The following is an 18,150-nucleotide window of genomic DNA, read 5'->3' as shown; positions in this document are numbered from 1 at the left end:
TGAGCATGTTTTCATATGTCTCTTGGCCTTCTGTATGTCCTTTTCAAAAAGTGTCTATTTAGGTCCATTGCCCTTTTTTGATTGGGTTGTTTATCTTCTTTTTGTTAATGTGTATGAGTTCCCTGTAAATGTTGGAGATTAAACCCTTATTGATGATAACATTGGCAAATATGTTCTCCCATGCAGTGGACTTTCTTGTTTTGTTGATGGTTTCTTTTTTGTGCAGAAGCATTTTATGATGTCCCCTTTTCTATCCTCCCACCATTGACCCCTCCCCCCCACTCCCAACCTTTCCCCAGGTCTTCCCTGCACTATTGCTGTTGAGTTTTTAAATTTGTTTTTTATATATTTTGTTTTATTTTCTGCAAGTTTAACTCCCATTTGTCTCTAGTAATCTATCTTTTCTAAGTGCTTTTTAAGATTTTTTACTCATCTTTGGGATTCTCAATGTTACTCTAAATATATATAGAAATTTGTTTTTATTTCTTATTGATTATATTATATTTAGTATCTATGCTTTCCAACCAACTATTTAATCTGCATGTCCTTGCAATTTCATCACTCTCCCAATATTCTCTTTAACCCAATCTCTCTGCTAGATTAGCTCACTCCAATGTTGCCCTGCTTTACCATATTAATAATACAGTGTCTTTTACTTAATACTTGATGTGCTTTAGCCTGTCATAACAGTTTATATTTGATTTATCCATTTGTTCTGAAAAAATAAGTTTGTTTGTTATTGGATGCTAGGGGCTCAGTGCACGAATTCATGCACCTTGAAAGGAACTTTGGGCCAGGAGGCTAAGGTGGGCACAGGGGTGGGTCTCAGCCCATCCTCCGCACCCCTGCCCAGCCCCTCCCACCACAGCCTCGGTCCCCAACTCCTACAGCCACCACTCCCATGTGCTTATGGCACCTGCACCGATCGCACCCACTGATGACATGAGTGATTGGGACTATTGCCAGCAGTGGGTGCAAGTGGAAGCTGCTACCCCGATCACTCCTCAGGAGCAGGGGGAGGTGAAGAAGCCCTCAGGGGTAATTGGGGCCAACAGCCACCGCTCACACCCACTGCCAGCGCCAAGAAATCAAGACTGGCACCAGGCACTGGCAGCGGATGTGAGCAGTGGCTTCAGCACCAGCAGTGGGTGCAAGCAGGGCCGTTGCCAGCAGCGGGTGCGAGTAGAAGCTGCTGGCCCCAATTGCCCCTCAGGAACAGGGGGTGGTGGAGAAGCCCTGGGGGTGATAGGGGCTGGCAGCTGCTGCTTTTACCCGCTGATGGCACCAAGTCATCAGGGCTGGGGTTGGGCCAGGCACCTGCAGTGGGTATGAGCGCCAGGCAGGACTGCAGCATGCAGGAGCAAAGAATTTTCAGTAACCACTAGGGGCTCGCCCCAATGGTAGCAACTGACACTCTGCCTTGGTCTGGCGCCCCCGCTCACCTGCTCCACCATCCCGCCACAGCCAATGCCTGTCATGTTCCACACACGGCCCCTAGTGGTCATTGCACATCATAGAGACCAGTTGTTTGGTTGTTCTGTTCTGCTATTCATTCTATTTGCATATTAGGGTTTTATATATATAGATAGTAGGCAAAATTCTCGAGATATCTCCACTCCAAGATTCCTCTCCCTTGATTATTCAATCAAACAGTAATTTAGGGGCTGTTATGAAGGAATCTTTCAAGTGTAATCAAAGTCTCAAGTCAGTGGAGATTATCCAGGAGGGCTTGACTTAATCAAATGAATCCTTTAAAAGTAGAGTTTTCTACAGCTGTTTGCAGAAAGGGAAGTCAGAGAGCTCAGCCAATGTGGCTCAATGATTGAGCATTGATACATGAACTAGAAGGTCATGGTTAGATTCACAGTCAGGGCGCATGCCAGAGTTGAAGGCTTGATCCCCAGTATGGGGCATGCAGGAGGCAGCCAATAGATCAGTGATGGCGAACCTATGACACGTGTGTCAGAGGTGACACGCGAACTCATTTTTTTGGTTGATTTTTTTTTGTTAAATGGCATTTAAATATATAAAATAAATATCAAAAATATAAATCTTTGTTTTACTATGATTGCAAATATCAAAAAATTTCTATATGTGACACGGCACCAGAGTTAAGTTAGGGTTTTTCAAATGCTGACACGCCAAGCTCAAAAGGTTCGTCATCACCACAATAGATGGTTCTCTCTCATTATTGATGTTTCTATCTCTCTCCCTCTCCCTCTCCCTCTTCTTTCCTCTCTCTGAAATTGATTAAAGACTTTTTTTTTTTTAAAAAAAGAAAGGACAGTTAGAGACATTCAAAGTATGGGAAGGAACTGACTTACCAATTCTTGTTTAAAGATGGAGTGTAGGATAAGGGAGCATGTATGAAAGAATGTGAGTAGTCTGAACTTGCTGAGAGAAGCCCCTGGCCAACAGGAAGTAAGAAAATATGGTCCTCAGTCCTCCAGCTATATGGAACTGAGTTCTGCAAACAACTTGAATGGGCTTGTACACAGAATCTCCCCGAGTCTCCAGATAATAGACCAACCTGGAAGATAGAACATAACTGTGATGAAATAAATGTGTATAGTTTTAAGACACTAAATTTGTGTTATTTTTACATAGCAATTGTATGCTTAAATATTTTCTAAGAGGGTATATCTTATATTACGTGCTCTTATCACAAAAGAAAAAAAAAAACTTAAGAAAGCAATAGAAAATTTATATCCTGGGCCTCCATACTCTTCGATCTCCTCTGACCATTGTGACTATTTTATCCCTGGCTTATCACCTGGATTCTTTTCCTCTGTCTAATTCTTAAACTAGGGGGTTTCCTATATATCTTCAATCAATCACTATCTTTATGATTTTGTCACCCAGATAAAGAGAGTACATGAATCTATGTGAAAGAAAGTCTTCTCTTTCTCTTTCCTTCTTTATTATTTTATGAAGAAATTGACAGCATTATGTTTGTGTTTAAACTGTATTTGTAAATATTGAGTATTACCTCATAATTCTTCAATTTTAAAAAAATATATAAAGATAAATATAAAGAAAATAAATTTATAAACATTGTTTTAAATTTATACTTAAACTTCACTTACAATTTAATTAAATCCATAATTTTGAAAAACTAATCTAGTCTTCCCTGATTTATCTCTCTTCCAACCTCTATTTTCTATTTGAGAACATGTAGAATTTAATATTTTTATTAGGATTATTTGCTGGTTGTTTCTGGTATATGTGTATTTTCTTTGGGGGATTTTGTACTCTATTTTGAGTCCTACCCCCCACCCCCCAAAGAGAATATAATTGTGAGAACATGAAATATGTTTAATGCAAGTTTTATGACTTACAGAGAAAATGAGATCTAAAAAGGCAGCTTCTGAATAAAAGGAAAGATGGGGATATTTTGCATAGTTCCCAACAGCACATTATCTTGAATTTCTCTCCACTGTCAACATTTTTTTAAAATATGCTTTTATTGAATTTTTTAGAGAGAGAGGAAGGGAGAGGGACAGAGACATAGAAACAGTGTTATGAGAGAAACACCAATCGGCTGCATCCTGCACACCCCTACTGAGGATGGAGCCCACAACCTGGGCATGTGCTCTGACCAGAAATCAAACTGTGACCTCCTGGTTCATGGGTCAATGGTCAACCACTGTGCAACACTGGCTGGGCAACTGTCAACATTTTAACTCAGCAGCAGCAATACCATAGTGATACAACAGAGAAATAGGAGGATCATCTTGTATCTGTTTACGTTCTTATTGTAAAATGTATAAATCTATGTCCAGCATCTCCTATGTATATTTACTCTGGTTATTTTCTTTTTGACTTTATTAGGATACAGAGTTTTTAAAAGCAGAGCTCTTGATTTGTTTTGACAGTTAGCATAGGGGACATTTGATAAATGCTAAATAATCAACACCTAAATATGTCTTTCAGAGCTGGAAGATCACGCCTATTTAAATCCCTCTCTCTAATGTCCACCCTACCCTTCAGCACAGCTGGGATGTAATAAATTCTTTCTCATGACAGATAAAAATATCCCGAGGGCTATAGGCTATAGAGACCAAAGGTCATGTCTGGCCACTGTGCTTCTCCTTTGTTCCTAATCTGAATTTATTCATGACTAGCTCTGCTTACTACTACAATCAGAAAAGCTAAGGAGGTCATATGGAAAGCAGAGGAAAAAGATGTGATGGATGTAGAAACAGTAGGAAATGATGAATGATCCTGCAGCCTCTCTGGGCAAGAGGTTTCAAAAGAATGCATAGGAAAGAATAGATTTTCCTGTGCTCTGAATGTATTCTCAAGAAATAAACTACTTAAAATGCACCATTTTAATGTTCTCATTTATCTTTTCTACATATCTCAACACACCCTTTTGCAAAAGTAAAATACCAGAGCCTGACATAATATTAGAAATGCTCACACATATATCAGTAGTCTGTGGTAAAATTTTGTCATTAAAGGAATTTCAGAATATTATAATATAAACTAAATGAAAACAAAGGTCAAGAACCATAGGAATATAGAAATTACTGATAATAAGATGATGATAATAGCTACTATTAATTAAACACTTTTCACATGCCAGGCACTGCTAAGCAGTTTATATGAATTAGCTCATTCAATAATTTTTAAAAGTATGGTTATGTAGACAAAGGATGAAAAGGGGGAAATATTTGTCAAAGGCCATACAACAAATATAATGTAGAATTGGGACTTTTACCTATTTTTCTCTGATTCAGATTCTTAAAATCCTTCATGTACTGTCTCCCCAAAAGAGTTAGCATTGCTTTTGAATGCATTATTAGAAAATGGGGAGGGGGCTTTTGTTGAAGATTTATATATTACTAGAGGCCCGGTGTACAAAATTTGTGCACAGGGGGGTCCCCTCAGCCCAGCCTGTACCCTCTCCAATCCAGGGGATGTCTGACTACCATTTAGGCCCAATCCCTGGGACACCTGGCTCCTAACTGCTCACCTGCCTTCCAGCCTGATCACCCCTTATTGCCTCTGCCTGCTGGCCTAGTCACCCCTAATTGCCCCCCTGCCAGCCTGGTTGCCCCATACTACACCCCCCCCTGCCAGCCTGGTCGCCCCCAACTTCCCCCACCCCCGCCAGCCTGGTCTCCCCAAACTGCCCACACTGCTGGCCCGGTCATCCCATGCAGCCTGGTGTTCAGTTATTTGGTCATCCCTCACTAACCCCCTGCTGGCCTGGTCACTTCGCGCAGCATGTTTTGTCATCCATTCAGTCGTCCGTTTGGTTGTGATGGCCCCTGGCTCTTTATATATAGAGATTTGGTACTATTTCCTAGTGTCATCCTAAAACTAACTGTTTCAGAAATGTAGATGTGCTTCTGAACCATATTACTGTACTTTTATCTTCCATGCCTTGTATCAAATAATGTTAATGAATAAATTTTGAGAGGAATATGTGAGATATTTTTAAGAAGTAACATGCCTTCATTAGGTTAGGTTATAAGTGAAGCTGACATAGGTTAAAGGAAATAGTGTGAAAAAAGGCTTCATTTTTTCTAGATAAAAATAATTTCAAGCACAAGTTGAAACCATGAATCACATTAAAATTAACTCCAAATTTAAAAATCTATTGATGTTGAAAGAAACAAGCACAAGGTCATACTTTTCCTCTATGTAATTCTGATGGTTTTTCTTTGTCTCTGTAGTTCATCTACTAATTTGAATGTCATCTTAATGGAGGCACTGGTTTTCTTTTGTGGTTTAAATTGATATTTTCCACATGACAAGCTTGTAATGACTCATTTAAATAAGTAACATGTTTTAGTAGATTAAACAAAAATGTTGCAATATTTTTCTGATAGATATATTTTACATGTGGTAAAATAAAGTGATATTTTTAAAGAATGTGTATATTTTATTTAAAATTTATAGCTTTTATATCTGGTGGATTTTGAAGATATGAATCTAATTTTCAAAAAGACTAAAAGATTTGTGGAAAATTCTAACAAATATCTAGTAGATAATATTAAATGTTGTGCTAGCCATCTTCAAACAGATAATGTGAGCTAGCATGGAGGTATTTTTTTTTCTGTTGAATGGCTCTTCAACGAGGGTTTGATTGTAAGATGGGGCCAATTTTAGAGAGTTTGTACCTATAACTAGATCTACTCACTGGAGGAAAAATTTGCTGGCAGGTGAGAAAAGTCAGCCATACAGTAAAAGTCAGTTTTCTTGAGAGAAACTGACAGGTAACTGGACAGCTTGAGGAGCTACAGTAAGGTGACATAGCTGGCAGACAGGGCACAAAAAACAGGAACCTACAGGGAGGAAAGATAGTGTTGAGATGTGGTAAGCAGACAAGCTGTTACTTGTCAAGAGACTCAAGGAAGCAGGGAGCCAGCCCTAGGGCATGGGGTGTGACGTTCAAATCAAGAGGCAGGGATGGAGGCATGAGAAAAATCAGAATCCTAGTCCTGAAATCATTGATGTGCTGGGTTGCTTATCAAGATCAGGACTAATATCAGAGTCCAGACAATAAAGTGAGTATTTGATCCCAAGAAGAAACTAAGTTTCTAGAACTAGAACATAAAGTAGAGCAGCTTGATCAACTTGAGGATCATTTGCAATAATGATTTTCCTCTCCAACAAGGCTTGAAATCTTTCTAAAACTGAGACACAGCCTACATGTAGGCATTAGTGACTATAGGCAGATTATTATAGAAGACATTTTTTAAAAGTCTTCTGGGAACAATAAACCTGAGAGATTAGGGTAAGTTTTCAATTATGATTGGTATTTAAGGCATCAAGAATATAATTCATTTTGGTATAGTTTGGTTTGTTTGAACAATCATTTTCAGTATCTATACTAATAAAAGTGTAATATGCTAATTAGACTGGACATCTTCCAGTTGTCCTTCTGGACAAAGCCATGGTGGCGGGGGCTGAGGCAGAGGTGGTTAGGGGCAATCAGGCTTGCAGGGGAGGGCAGTTAGGGGCAATCAGGCCATCAGGGGAGGGCAGTTAGGAGTGATCAGGCCAGCAGGGAAGCAGTTAGGGGGAAATCAAGCCTGCAGGGAAACAGTTAGGGGTGATCAGGCAGGCAGGCAGGCAGGCGAGTGGTTAGGAGCTAGTGGTCCTGGATTGCAAGAGGGATGTCTGACTGCTGGTTTAGACAGGCAGACAACCCCCAAAGGGTCCCAGATTGGAGAGGGTGCAGCCCGGGCTGAAGGGCCCCCTTCCCATGCACGAATTTTGTGAACCAGGCCTCTAGTTAGCATATAAACATGATCTAAGGAAACAAGAAAAACATGGATGAAAAGAACTGCAGTCCAACAAACCTAATTGAAGGAACTATAAAGAGGAAAGGTACAAAAAGATCCAAAATGTCACATTGAAACACCCTTAAAAAATGATGCTGACTCATAAAATCTAGAATGATTTGATCAACCTGAGAGGTTGCTCCTTTAAGGAAAACATTTCTCAACTTTGTGTTCAAGAACTTGACTGGCAGAAGGGAGATTGTACTTTTACTTTTAATTTACTCACTACTTAGGTATGAAAATTCTTTGGGCCTTTGAGGTATTCCTTCCTGAACAATAAATAAAAGAAATAAGATCTCTTAGAAATACCTAATTAAATAATTATATATTTAAGGAAAATTATTGTAATAATACACACTTGCTAATAATAGAACAGAACTTTGAAAATAGTATGTTAGTAAAAAAATTAAATGATCACCTTAAAATTCTGATCACATATTTGCTGCTGAATCACAACCACACACAAATATTAAAATCACCATCAGAAGAGATGTCTTTAAATATGAAGTCCAGAGCTAAATAGCTATAATTTCACAATCTCTATTAATAATTTCAGTTCCCACTGTGGACTTTAGATTCTAATTTGTTTTATATTAATATACTAGAGGCTTGGTGCAAGAATAGGCCTTCCTTCCTGCAGCTACCAGCATTGGCTTCTCTCCAGCACCAGGGACCCGGGCTTCCATCACAGCCCAGGCTTTGTCTAGAAGGACATCTGGTCTAATTAGCATATTATGCTTTTATTATTATAGATTAGTTTCTTCCAATAAAAATTAGATAAGCAAGTACATTATTATAAAGTAAGAGCAATGATATAAATTTGTGTATTTTGTAACTTTAATGAAAATAACCACTCATTTAGTTTGGTAAACATAGGTGGATACTTTTTTTACTTTGATCAATACACAATTTTATGTCTTTTTAAAAAAATAAATAAATCAGTAGTAATTGGGGATTTTGTAGAACTGGGGAAAGAAAGGCTGACACAGCTTCAGTGAGGATGTGGTGCTAGAATCATATTTGCACATATACAATTACTTTCCTTTCACTTCTCAGACCCACTGAATTACTGCTTTTTGGTCATGCCAGTTTATTTTTCATGCTGGCACCTGCTTTTCTATAGCTTGATGGACTTAACCACACAAGACAGGTGTATATCTTTGTTCTCCAAATGACTTCATGGTAGCCATTTGAAGGCAAGTGAGGCCCAATCCCTAAACTCCTTTCTTTATTTAAATAATCCATATATATTTTTATATGTTCCCGTTGTTCTCACTGCCCTAGGCTCTAAATCTGTTAAATCATGTATATTTTTAACAAGCACACTTCAAACTAGTGAACGGACTTTGCTCAAAATTAAGAGATATGCTTATAGTCAAAATTTTCAATTATGTAAATATCTTAACACCTCAATACCTAGTACCTTGACTTCTTCATATTTCACAGTCTTAAGATGTGATGCCATAGATGGGAAAAATGTTGTTTTTTTTCTACTTCTGCTACCTAATCAACTGACCACACGGCCCTGAAGCCTGCTAGTTTGATTAGGAAGCAAGAGTTAGCCACAGACCCAAACCTTCTGAAAGAGATGGGAGGCACGCACAGAACACCTACCAGGCCATGATCCGGTGCCCAGGAAAGGGGCAATTGACTACTCAGATGCAGGGAGGTAGAGGAAATAGATTCTGCTCATGCCATGAAAGAACAAATGGAAAGGACAAAGCGATGCTCCCTGGAGAGAGCTGCAGGCACGGCGTCATCACTGGGGTCAAGGCTCAGTTGCCCAGGTGGCTCCCTGCCCGGCCAGAGGCTTGGCTCCTGGTGACAGAGCTTGGAGTGCATGTCTGTCCAGGAATCCAATGCTTCCTCTGCAGGGCGAGGGATGCCTGGAAGGCACATCCTGAGGGACACGCTCTGTATCCCTGCAAGGCCTTCACATGCCCTGTCACCTCTCTGAGCCTCAGTTTCCTCGTATATAGTCTGTGAAACTGGTGACGCGCTGGCCTGCTGCTCTCTCTCACTGCTGTGTTCTAAAAGCTAGACCCCGTAAGTTCCTCCCCCTGGCAAGCATAATGAGCATCACCTATCGGTGAGGAAAGCCTTGGAGAGAGGAGGAAAGGTGAGAAGGGGGGTGAAGCGGGGAGGGAAGGGTCAGAGGAGGTTTAAATGTCACCCACAGTCGCCTAGCCTTCTTCCACCAGGAATCAAGTCCACCATTGGCTTTTCACCTAGGCCCAAGCTCTGTCATTTGCCCCTCCAGCACTCCTACAAGCCACTGGGCTATCTTTATTTTGTGACTGAGGGCTCTGAAGCAGGAGAAGTTAGTCCTGTGTTTAGGGGGCCCTGCTGAGAGGCAAACTCCAGTTCACTTGTCTCTACAGCGGTGCTGCCTTAACAAGGAGACAAGAGGATCTCTTGGCCCTTGGATTCTGAGAGATCATTCTGGTGGTGGCAGAGTGAGGGGAGGCCAGCCTCATCCTCCCCACCCCCAGGGGAGTAAAACCCTCCATGGAGAAAGAACACTGCTCAAAGGAATCAGAAGTATGTTTGTGGGTAACTGCCACACACGCCCCGGTTACAGGGGACATAAATGGAGATCAGGGTCCCAATGACACCCTCAGGGGTCCTCAACTGCTGAAAAAGCAAGTGGAAAGGAAAGGCTTTGTGAGCGAGGAACAGGGAAGTGGGTGTTTTCTCTTGTGGCACCTGTGATGAGTGCTGATGGGTTCTTTCCCACACACCTGTTAAATCAGCTTGTCAAGTTCTGTGAAAAATCCTGGTGAGGGTTTTTGTTGAGGAATCCTATATAATAAAAGCCTAATATGCTAAGTGTTGGGGGTCTAACTCCAGCAGGTCCAGGGGTTCCCAAAGGTGGCGACGGAGTCGGCGAAGAAGGAAGGACAAGGAGGTAGCGTTCAGTTGATCAGCATAGTGAGGTTCTCGGGAAAAATGTTTGAATGGATTTTGCAATTATACTAAGAAAGGGTTCTATGTGAGATGAAAATAAGAAAAACTGACAACCATGGTATCACATTATAAAGTGCTATGAAAGTGTAGTTATTATATTTTTATTATTTTGAAGTATTGGAATCCTGCAGACATGGAATCCACAACACAAAGCAGACCACCTACATATACAGAGAAGAGTCCATGTTGATGCTAATGACACTTCGGATAACATCCTCACTCAGTTCCTAAGACTTGTTACTCCGGATAATGTCCTCACTCAGTTCCTAAGACTTGCTACTCCAGTGATCTCCATTTTCTTCTATTCATCATCAAGTCCACACTTCTCTGTCGGCAGAGCACGGCCTCCAAAGTCTCACTGACTCTTTCCACCTCTCTATCTTTCACTTGTTTTGAACTTGCTCTTCACTCCTTTTATTCTTTCTCATCTCTTAATCTTTCAGCACAGCCTTAGAAACACATTCCTTCTGAACCTCAATATGGACAGTTTCAATGGTCTCAAAACTGACATCCTAAAGATTCCATCAAAATATATTAGAACTGGTAAATTAATTTAGTAAAGTTACAGGATAAAAAACTAGTATTCAGAAATCCATAGCAATTTTATGTACCAATCATGAAACATCAGAAAAGAAATTTAGAAAACATCCCTTTTACAATTGCATCAAAAATACCTAGCAGTACATTTAACCAAAGAGGTAAAACGTCTGAACTCTGAAAATAATAAGACACTGAAGAACACAACTGAAGAGGAAGCAAATAAATGAAAGCATATACTGTTTCTTATGGATAGGAACAATTAATGTAAAAAATGTCCATAGTACCAAAAGTAATATATAGATTCAACACAATCAATATCAAAATACCGATGGCATTTACCATAGAACTGGGACAAATTTTCCAAAATTTATATGGAAACACAAAGACCCATGTAGCCACAGCAATCTTGAGACAGAAGAACAAAGTTGGAGGTATCATGCTACCATGGATAAAACTATTCTACAAGCCCACAGTAATCAAAAAAAACATGGTACTGGCATAAGATGTATAGATCAATGGAACAGAATAACCCAGAAACAAAATCACACCTATACGGGCAATTAATCTATGGCAAAGGAGGAAAGAACATACAATGGGATAAGCACAGTCTAGTAAAAAAATGGTGCTGGGAAAACTGGACAAATACATGCAAAAATGATACTAGACCATTTTCTTACACTATATATCAGAATAAACTCAAAACTGATTAAAGAGTTAAATATAAGATGCAAAACCATATAACTCCTAGAAGAAAGATAGGCAGTAAACTTTTTGACATTGTTCTTAATGATATATATACTAGAGTCCTGGTGCATGAATTCATGCATGGGTGGGGTCCAGCCGGCCTGCCCCAATCGGGCTAATTGGGGCTGGGCCAACCCAGGGGAGGGAACTTGAGAGGTTGACTGGTCAACACTGCCCCTGATCAGGTCGGTTGGCCAGCCACAGTGCATGTCATAGCGACTGTTCGTTTCAGTCACTTGGTTTTTATATCTACAGCCATAAAAGAGAAACATGCAAATTGGTGTCACTCCACTACACACACCAGCCAATCAGGATGAGTATGCAAATTAACCCAACAAAGATATGCAGGTGCAGAGCAAAGACAGAAGATGAATGAAGATGACTAAGGACTGAAGAGGCTTGGCTTCTCTGCTGCAGCCAGAGAAGCCAAACCTCACTGAAGCTGGAGTGGGGAAGCCAAGCCTTGCTCCAACCAGAACAGAGAAGCCAAGCCTCACTGCAGCCGGAGCTGAGATGCCTAGCCTTGCTGCTGCAGCTGGAGTGGAGAAGCCTAGCCTCGCTGTTGCGGCCCGAGTGGAGAAGCCAAGCCTTGCTGCTGTGGCACTAGCAGAGAAGCCTAGCCTGGGTCCTGGGTGCTGGGGAAAAATGGTGCCAGCAGCCAGGAGAAGGAAGGCCTATTGCAAGAATCTTCTATTGCAATGGGCATCTAGTATATAAATATTTAGATATGAATTCTCAGGCAAGGGGAACAATAGAAAAAATAAACAAATGGGACTACATCAAACTAAAAACTTTTTTGCACAACAAAGAAAACCAGGAACAAAATGAAAAGACACCTTACTGAATGGAAGAAAATATTTGTCTATGATACATCCCATAATGGGTTAATATCCAAAATATATAAAGAACTCATACAACTTAGCACTAAAAAAACAAATAACCCAATTAAAAATGGGCAGAAGAGGACATGCATATGGTCAATATACATATGATAAGATGTTCAATGTCACTAATCTTCTATAGTAATAAAAGCATTATATGCTAATTAGACCAGACATCCTTCGGGACAACATTCTGGACAAAGCCAGGGCTGCGAGGGAAGCCCAGGTCCCAGGTGCCAGAGGGAAGCTGGTGCCAGAAGCTGGGGGAAGGAAGGCCTTCTCTTGCATGAATTTCATGCATTGGGCCTCAAGTTGTTAGAGAAATGCAAATTAAAACCATAATGAGATAGCACCTCACAGAATGGCTACTAATAAATCAAGTAACAAGTGTTGCAGAGGATATGGATAAAATGGACCCCTCATGCATTGTTGATGGGATTGCAAACAGGAGCATGCCATGGAAGACAGTTTGGGGGTTTCTCAAAACATTGAAAAATAGAAATACCATATGACGCATCAATCCCACTTCTGGGTATTTACTCAAAATAATCCAAAATATTAATTCATAAAGACATATGCACCCTTATGTTTATTGCAACATTATTTACAATAGCCAAGATATGGAAGCAACCTGAGTGTCCATCAATATGTGATTGGATGAAGAAGAAGGGGTACATACACATAGGGGAATATTACTTGGACATAAAAAAGAATGAAATCTTATAATTTGAACAGCATGGATGGACATAGATGATATTATACTAAGTGAAATCAGAGAGAGAAAGACAAATACAATATGATTTCACTTATATATGGGATCTAAAAAACAAAATAAACAAAAAAACAAACAAACTCATGGATATGGAGGACAAACTAATGGTCACCAGATGGGTGGCGGTTTAGGAGGCTGATTGAAAAAGATGAAGGGATTAAGAGTTATACAAAATGGCAGTTACAAAACAGTGATGGGGATGTAAAGTACAGCATTCAGAATATAGTCAATGATATTGTAATAATTACATAGGTGTCAGGTGGGTACTAGATTTTGTAATTTATATATAAATGTCCAACTACTATGCTGTACACCTGAGACTAATGTACTATTGAATTTCAAGTGTAATTGAAAAATTCCATTGTTTAAAACAACAGAATAAATACTTGTTGTATCGAATTAAGCAGTCAGTGAATAGACAATAAAAGTTGTGGCTAATACGATGGATTGAACTCCAATACTGTTATTTTCCAGCATAATATAATAATTTATTAAAATGGTAGAATGTTTTCCACATTGAGAAAATAATACTTTGTATTACATTGATATCTGCCTGGAAATAAAATAGGCATTTTATCAAATTAATTCGAGGAGTCATGAGAACTGGTATCTGAGAGTTAGTTGCGGGAACACATTTAAATAAAATATCTGTAAGAGTTCATCTTTAGAAATTACCACACATCAACCATTGTTTCAGATTAGTGCAGTTTCAATTATAGAATTGCATCATGTATTTTAGATCTGGAGAGAAACTTGACAGGTCCTCTATTGAACCCATAGGGAAATGCATTGCAATTGGATACTCATCCAAAATCCAACAGTTTTGTAGGTTAATGCTCTTGATGATCTCTATTGGTGGAAAAAGATGTAAGTGTAAGATGCTGCACATTAAGCACATTATTCTATATATAACGTAATATGCAAATTAACCCTCACACCCTCACAAGTTGGCTGCCTACTACCAGGCCTGCAGGAGGGTTAGTGAGGGACGACCAAATGACTGAACAAGCAGGTTGCATGGGGTGACCAGGCCGCCAGGGGAGTTAGTGAGGGATGACCAAATGATTGAACAGCTGGCTGTGTGGGGCAACCAGGTTGGCAGGGGGTCCATGAGGAGTGACCAGGCTGAGGGGGCAGTTGTGCACAACCAGGCTAGCACGGGGGACAGTTAGGGGTGACCAGGCTAGCAGGGGCGGGGGTAGCTAGGGGCAATCAGGAAAGCAGGGTGGGGCAGTTAGGGGCGATCAGGCCAGCGGCGGGAGCAGCTGAGCGCGACCAGTCCAGAATTGTGAGAGGGATGTCAGAATGCCTGTTTAGGACCAATCCCAGCAGTCAGACATCCCCCAAGGAGTCCCAGATTGGAGAGGGTGTAGGATGGGCTGAGGGGAGCCCTTCGCCCCATGCACACACACACACACAAAATATATATATATATATATATTTGATTCTTTAATTGAAGCACTCATGATTATATTTTGTGTATTTTTTTAAAAAAATATATATTCTACTGATTTCAGAGAGAAAGAGTGAGGGAGATAGAAATATCAATCATGAGAGAGAATCATTGATTGGCTGTCCCCAGGATGCCCCTACTGGGTATTGAGCCCACCACCTGGGCATATGCCCTTGACAGGAATCAAACCCAGGACCCTTCAGTCTGCAGGCCAACCCTCTATCCACTGAGCCAAACCAGCTAGGGCTGTGTATTCTTCTTAATTTTTTTTTAAGTTTTTAATTACAGTTGACATATAATACATTATATATTCATTTAATAATACTGTACTTTATTAATAAAATGCTTTACAGCATATATACCTTGTGGGATTTTTTTCCTCATAAATGTCTGAATTTTTAGTAATTTCAGCATTTTATTTCCCAAAATACAGTAATAGACTGCTTTTGACTCAAAGGTGTATTACCAAAATTCAGCAATCTAGTCTGGAAAATGAAAGTGAAGAATTCTGCTGCTGGTGAAAATAATAAATACATAGGTAGAGAGGCAAGTTAAAAATATAAGATATTTAACAGCCTTTCTCTCAACTCCTAAGTACTGAAAAAATATCAACATATCATTGCCAGAAAGCCATCCATTTAGATATGGAAATTAGAGTAGGATGGGAAAATATGTTAGAAGTTATCCACTAGGAAACAAAATGGATAGGTGTTATATCTACCCACTGTCATGGTGAGGGTCCTGCATTACATTTATTGTCCTAAAACTTACTGTGCTGGAATATTCACAGGAAACATTACAATTTCTCACAGTGACTTCTTAATGAAAATGATTGACGTTTAGCTACCAGGTATGTGATTTTGGAACAACACATGAGATCATTTAACATTGTTTTCAAAGCTTTTTTTTTTTCAATAATGTTCTATAAAATTTGGTATACAAAGATTCCTATGATGAGAATGCTTGGAAATATTGAACATGTTATAAGTTCACGATGTATATATGTTTTATACTAAAGACATAAAATTCCTAGAGTAAACAAAAACTGAAAACCAAACCAAAAATCCTGCTAATTAGATTAATATATATTACATATTATATATATATATATATGAACCCATTTTTCACTGAACATCTGCTAATATTTTGTGGCACTGGCTGATACTGAACACAGTCTTATAAAGTCTGGTATAAGGAATTAAAAACCTGCAAATTAAAGGGAAAAGAATTTCAGGTGAGAAGGGATGCTTGTGGTACCAGCCTTCATTAGTGTGTATTTCTATCCAGGCAATTATATTTATTTTATCCCTTTTACCCTTTCATCTTTTCCTTTTCAGCGGAATCTGTACTAGGGATAAAGAGAAAAATGTCATTTACTATCCTAGAAGAAGTTACCGTGGAGCCTGGTAAAGGTGTGATGATAATAAAAAAAATATTAGCTTAGGTTATCTTGGAAACAAATAAAAAATACTAAATCAAAGTTAATATTTGAAATGCAAGGGCAGATATACCACCAGGCTCAGAAAAGCTCTAGAAAGCAGCTATATCATGTCCAATAATGCAGTCACTGAAGTGGTTTTCAAGAAAAGGTATCTTCCAGAGCAAACATTCAAAAATCTACTCTGGAGTTTGAAAATGAACTCTGCTGCAGAATATCTATACACTTATGATATAAGTGAAAGAAAATATACATAAGTAAATGCTTTGTAACTGGAATGTGCCTGTCAGTCACTGGTGATTGGAAGTCACACCCCGCTCTATGGGAAAAACAGTATAAGGCTCATTTCCATAATCACTATTTCCAAGTCCCAAGGAATAACTCCTCCCTTCCTCCAGGATTCCAAGGAATACCTCCCCCCTACCCCCATTCAGAGTCCCAAGGAATCCCTCCTCCCTCTCTTCATCCATGTTACCACTGATCATTTTCCCTCCCTAAATCCAGGGTTTCATAGAATACCTAGTCCCTCCTTCTATCCAGGGTCCCAAAGAATATATTTTCCCTTTCTCCCTAATGTCTCCAGGATTACGTCCTCCTTCCCTAAATACAGGGTCCCAAGGAATACCTCCTCCCTCTCTCAATCCAGGGTTCCATGGAATACCTCCTTCCTTTCCCCATCAGGGTCACAAAGAATTCCTCCTCCCTCCATCCATGAAGGGTTCCATGGAATACCTGCCTGCCTCCATCCATGGCCCCAAAGAATAACTCCTCCCTCTCTCCATTCAGGGTCCCACAGAATACCTGCTCTCTTACACCATCCAGGGTCCCTTGGAATATCTTTTCCTTTTCTCCATTAATGGGTCCCAAGGATTACCTCCTCACTCCCTAAACCAAGGGTTCCATGGAATACCTCCTTCCTCGCTCCATCTAAGGTTCCATGGAATACCTCCTCTCTCCATCTATTCAATGTCCCAAGAAATACCACCTACCTCCCTCGATACAGGGACCCAAGGAATAATTCGTCCCTCCCTCCATCAGGGTCCCACAAAATGATTCCTCATACCATCAAGGGTTCCATGGAATTCCTCTTCCCTCCATGAATCCAGGGTATAATGGAATACCTCCTCCCTCCATCCATCCAGGGTCCCTTGGAATACCTCTTCCCTACCATTATCAAGGATTCCAAGGAATACCTCCTCCCTCCACCTATCCAGAAACCCAAGGAATACTATCTCCCTCATGGGATCCAGGTTCCCAAGGAATAACTCTTCCTTCCCTCCATCACGATCCCAGGGAATTCCTCCTCCTTCCATCCAGTGTCCCATGGATTACCATCTCTCTCCATTCAGGGTTCCATAGAATACCTCCCTCCCTCCATCCAGAGTCCTATGGAATCCCTTCTCCCTCCCTCCATCCAGGATCCCAAGGAATACCTCCTCCCTCCCTTCATCCAGGGTCCCAAAGAATAACTCTACCCTCTGTTCATTATGGTCCCACAGAATACATAAAACTTCCATCTGGGGTTCCAGGTTATACCTTCTCCCTCCATCAATCCATGGTTCCATAGCATCCCTCCCGCCCTCCATTCAGGGTCCTTTGGAATTCCTCCTGCCTCCATACATTCAGGGTTCCAAGGAATACCTCCTTCCTCCCTCCATCCAGGGTTCCATGGAATAGCCATTCAGGGTCCCACAGAATACCACTTCCCTCCCTCCACACATCGTTCCATGGAATACCTCATTCCTCCCTCCATTCAGGTTCCCAAGGAATATTTCCTCCCTCCCTCAATCAGGGACCAAGAGAATACCTTCTCCCTGCATCCAGGGTTCCATGGAATACCTCCTCTCTCCATCCATCCAAGGTTCCATGAATACCTCCTCTCTCCATCTGTTCAGGGTCCCATGGAATACCTCTTCCCCCCACCCAGACTTCCATGGAATACCTCCTGCCTCCATCAATCCATGGTTCCATAGCATCCTTCTAGCCCTCCATTCAGGGTCCTATAGAATCCCTCCTGCCTCCATCCATTCAGGGTTCCAAGGAATACCTCCTTTCTC

This window comes from Myotis nattereri, assembly GCF_964212035.1.
Source record: "Myotis nattereri genome assembly, chromosome: X".
NCBI classification, from domain to species: domain Eukaryota; kingdom Metazoa; phylum Chordata; class Mammalia; order Chiroptera; family Vespertilionidae; genus Myotis; species Myotis nattereri.
Note: the sequence above shows the minus strand (reverse complement) of the source record.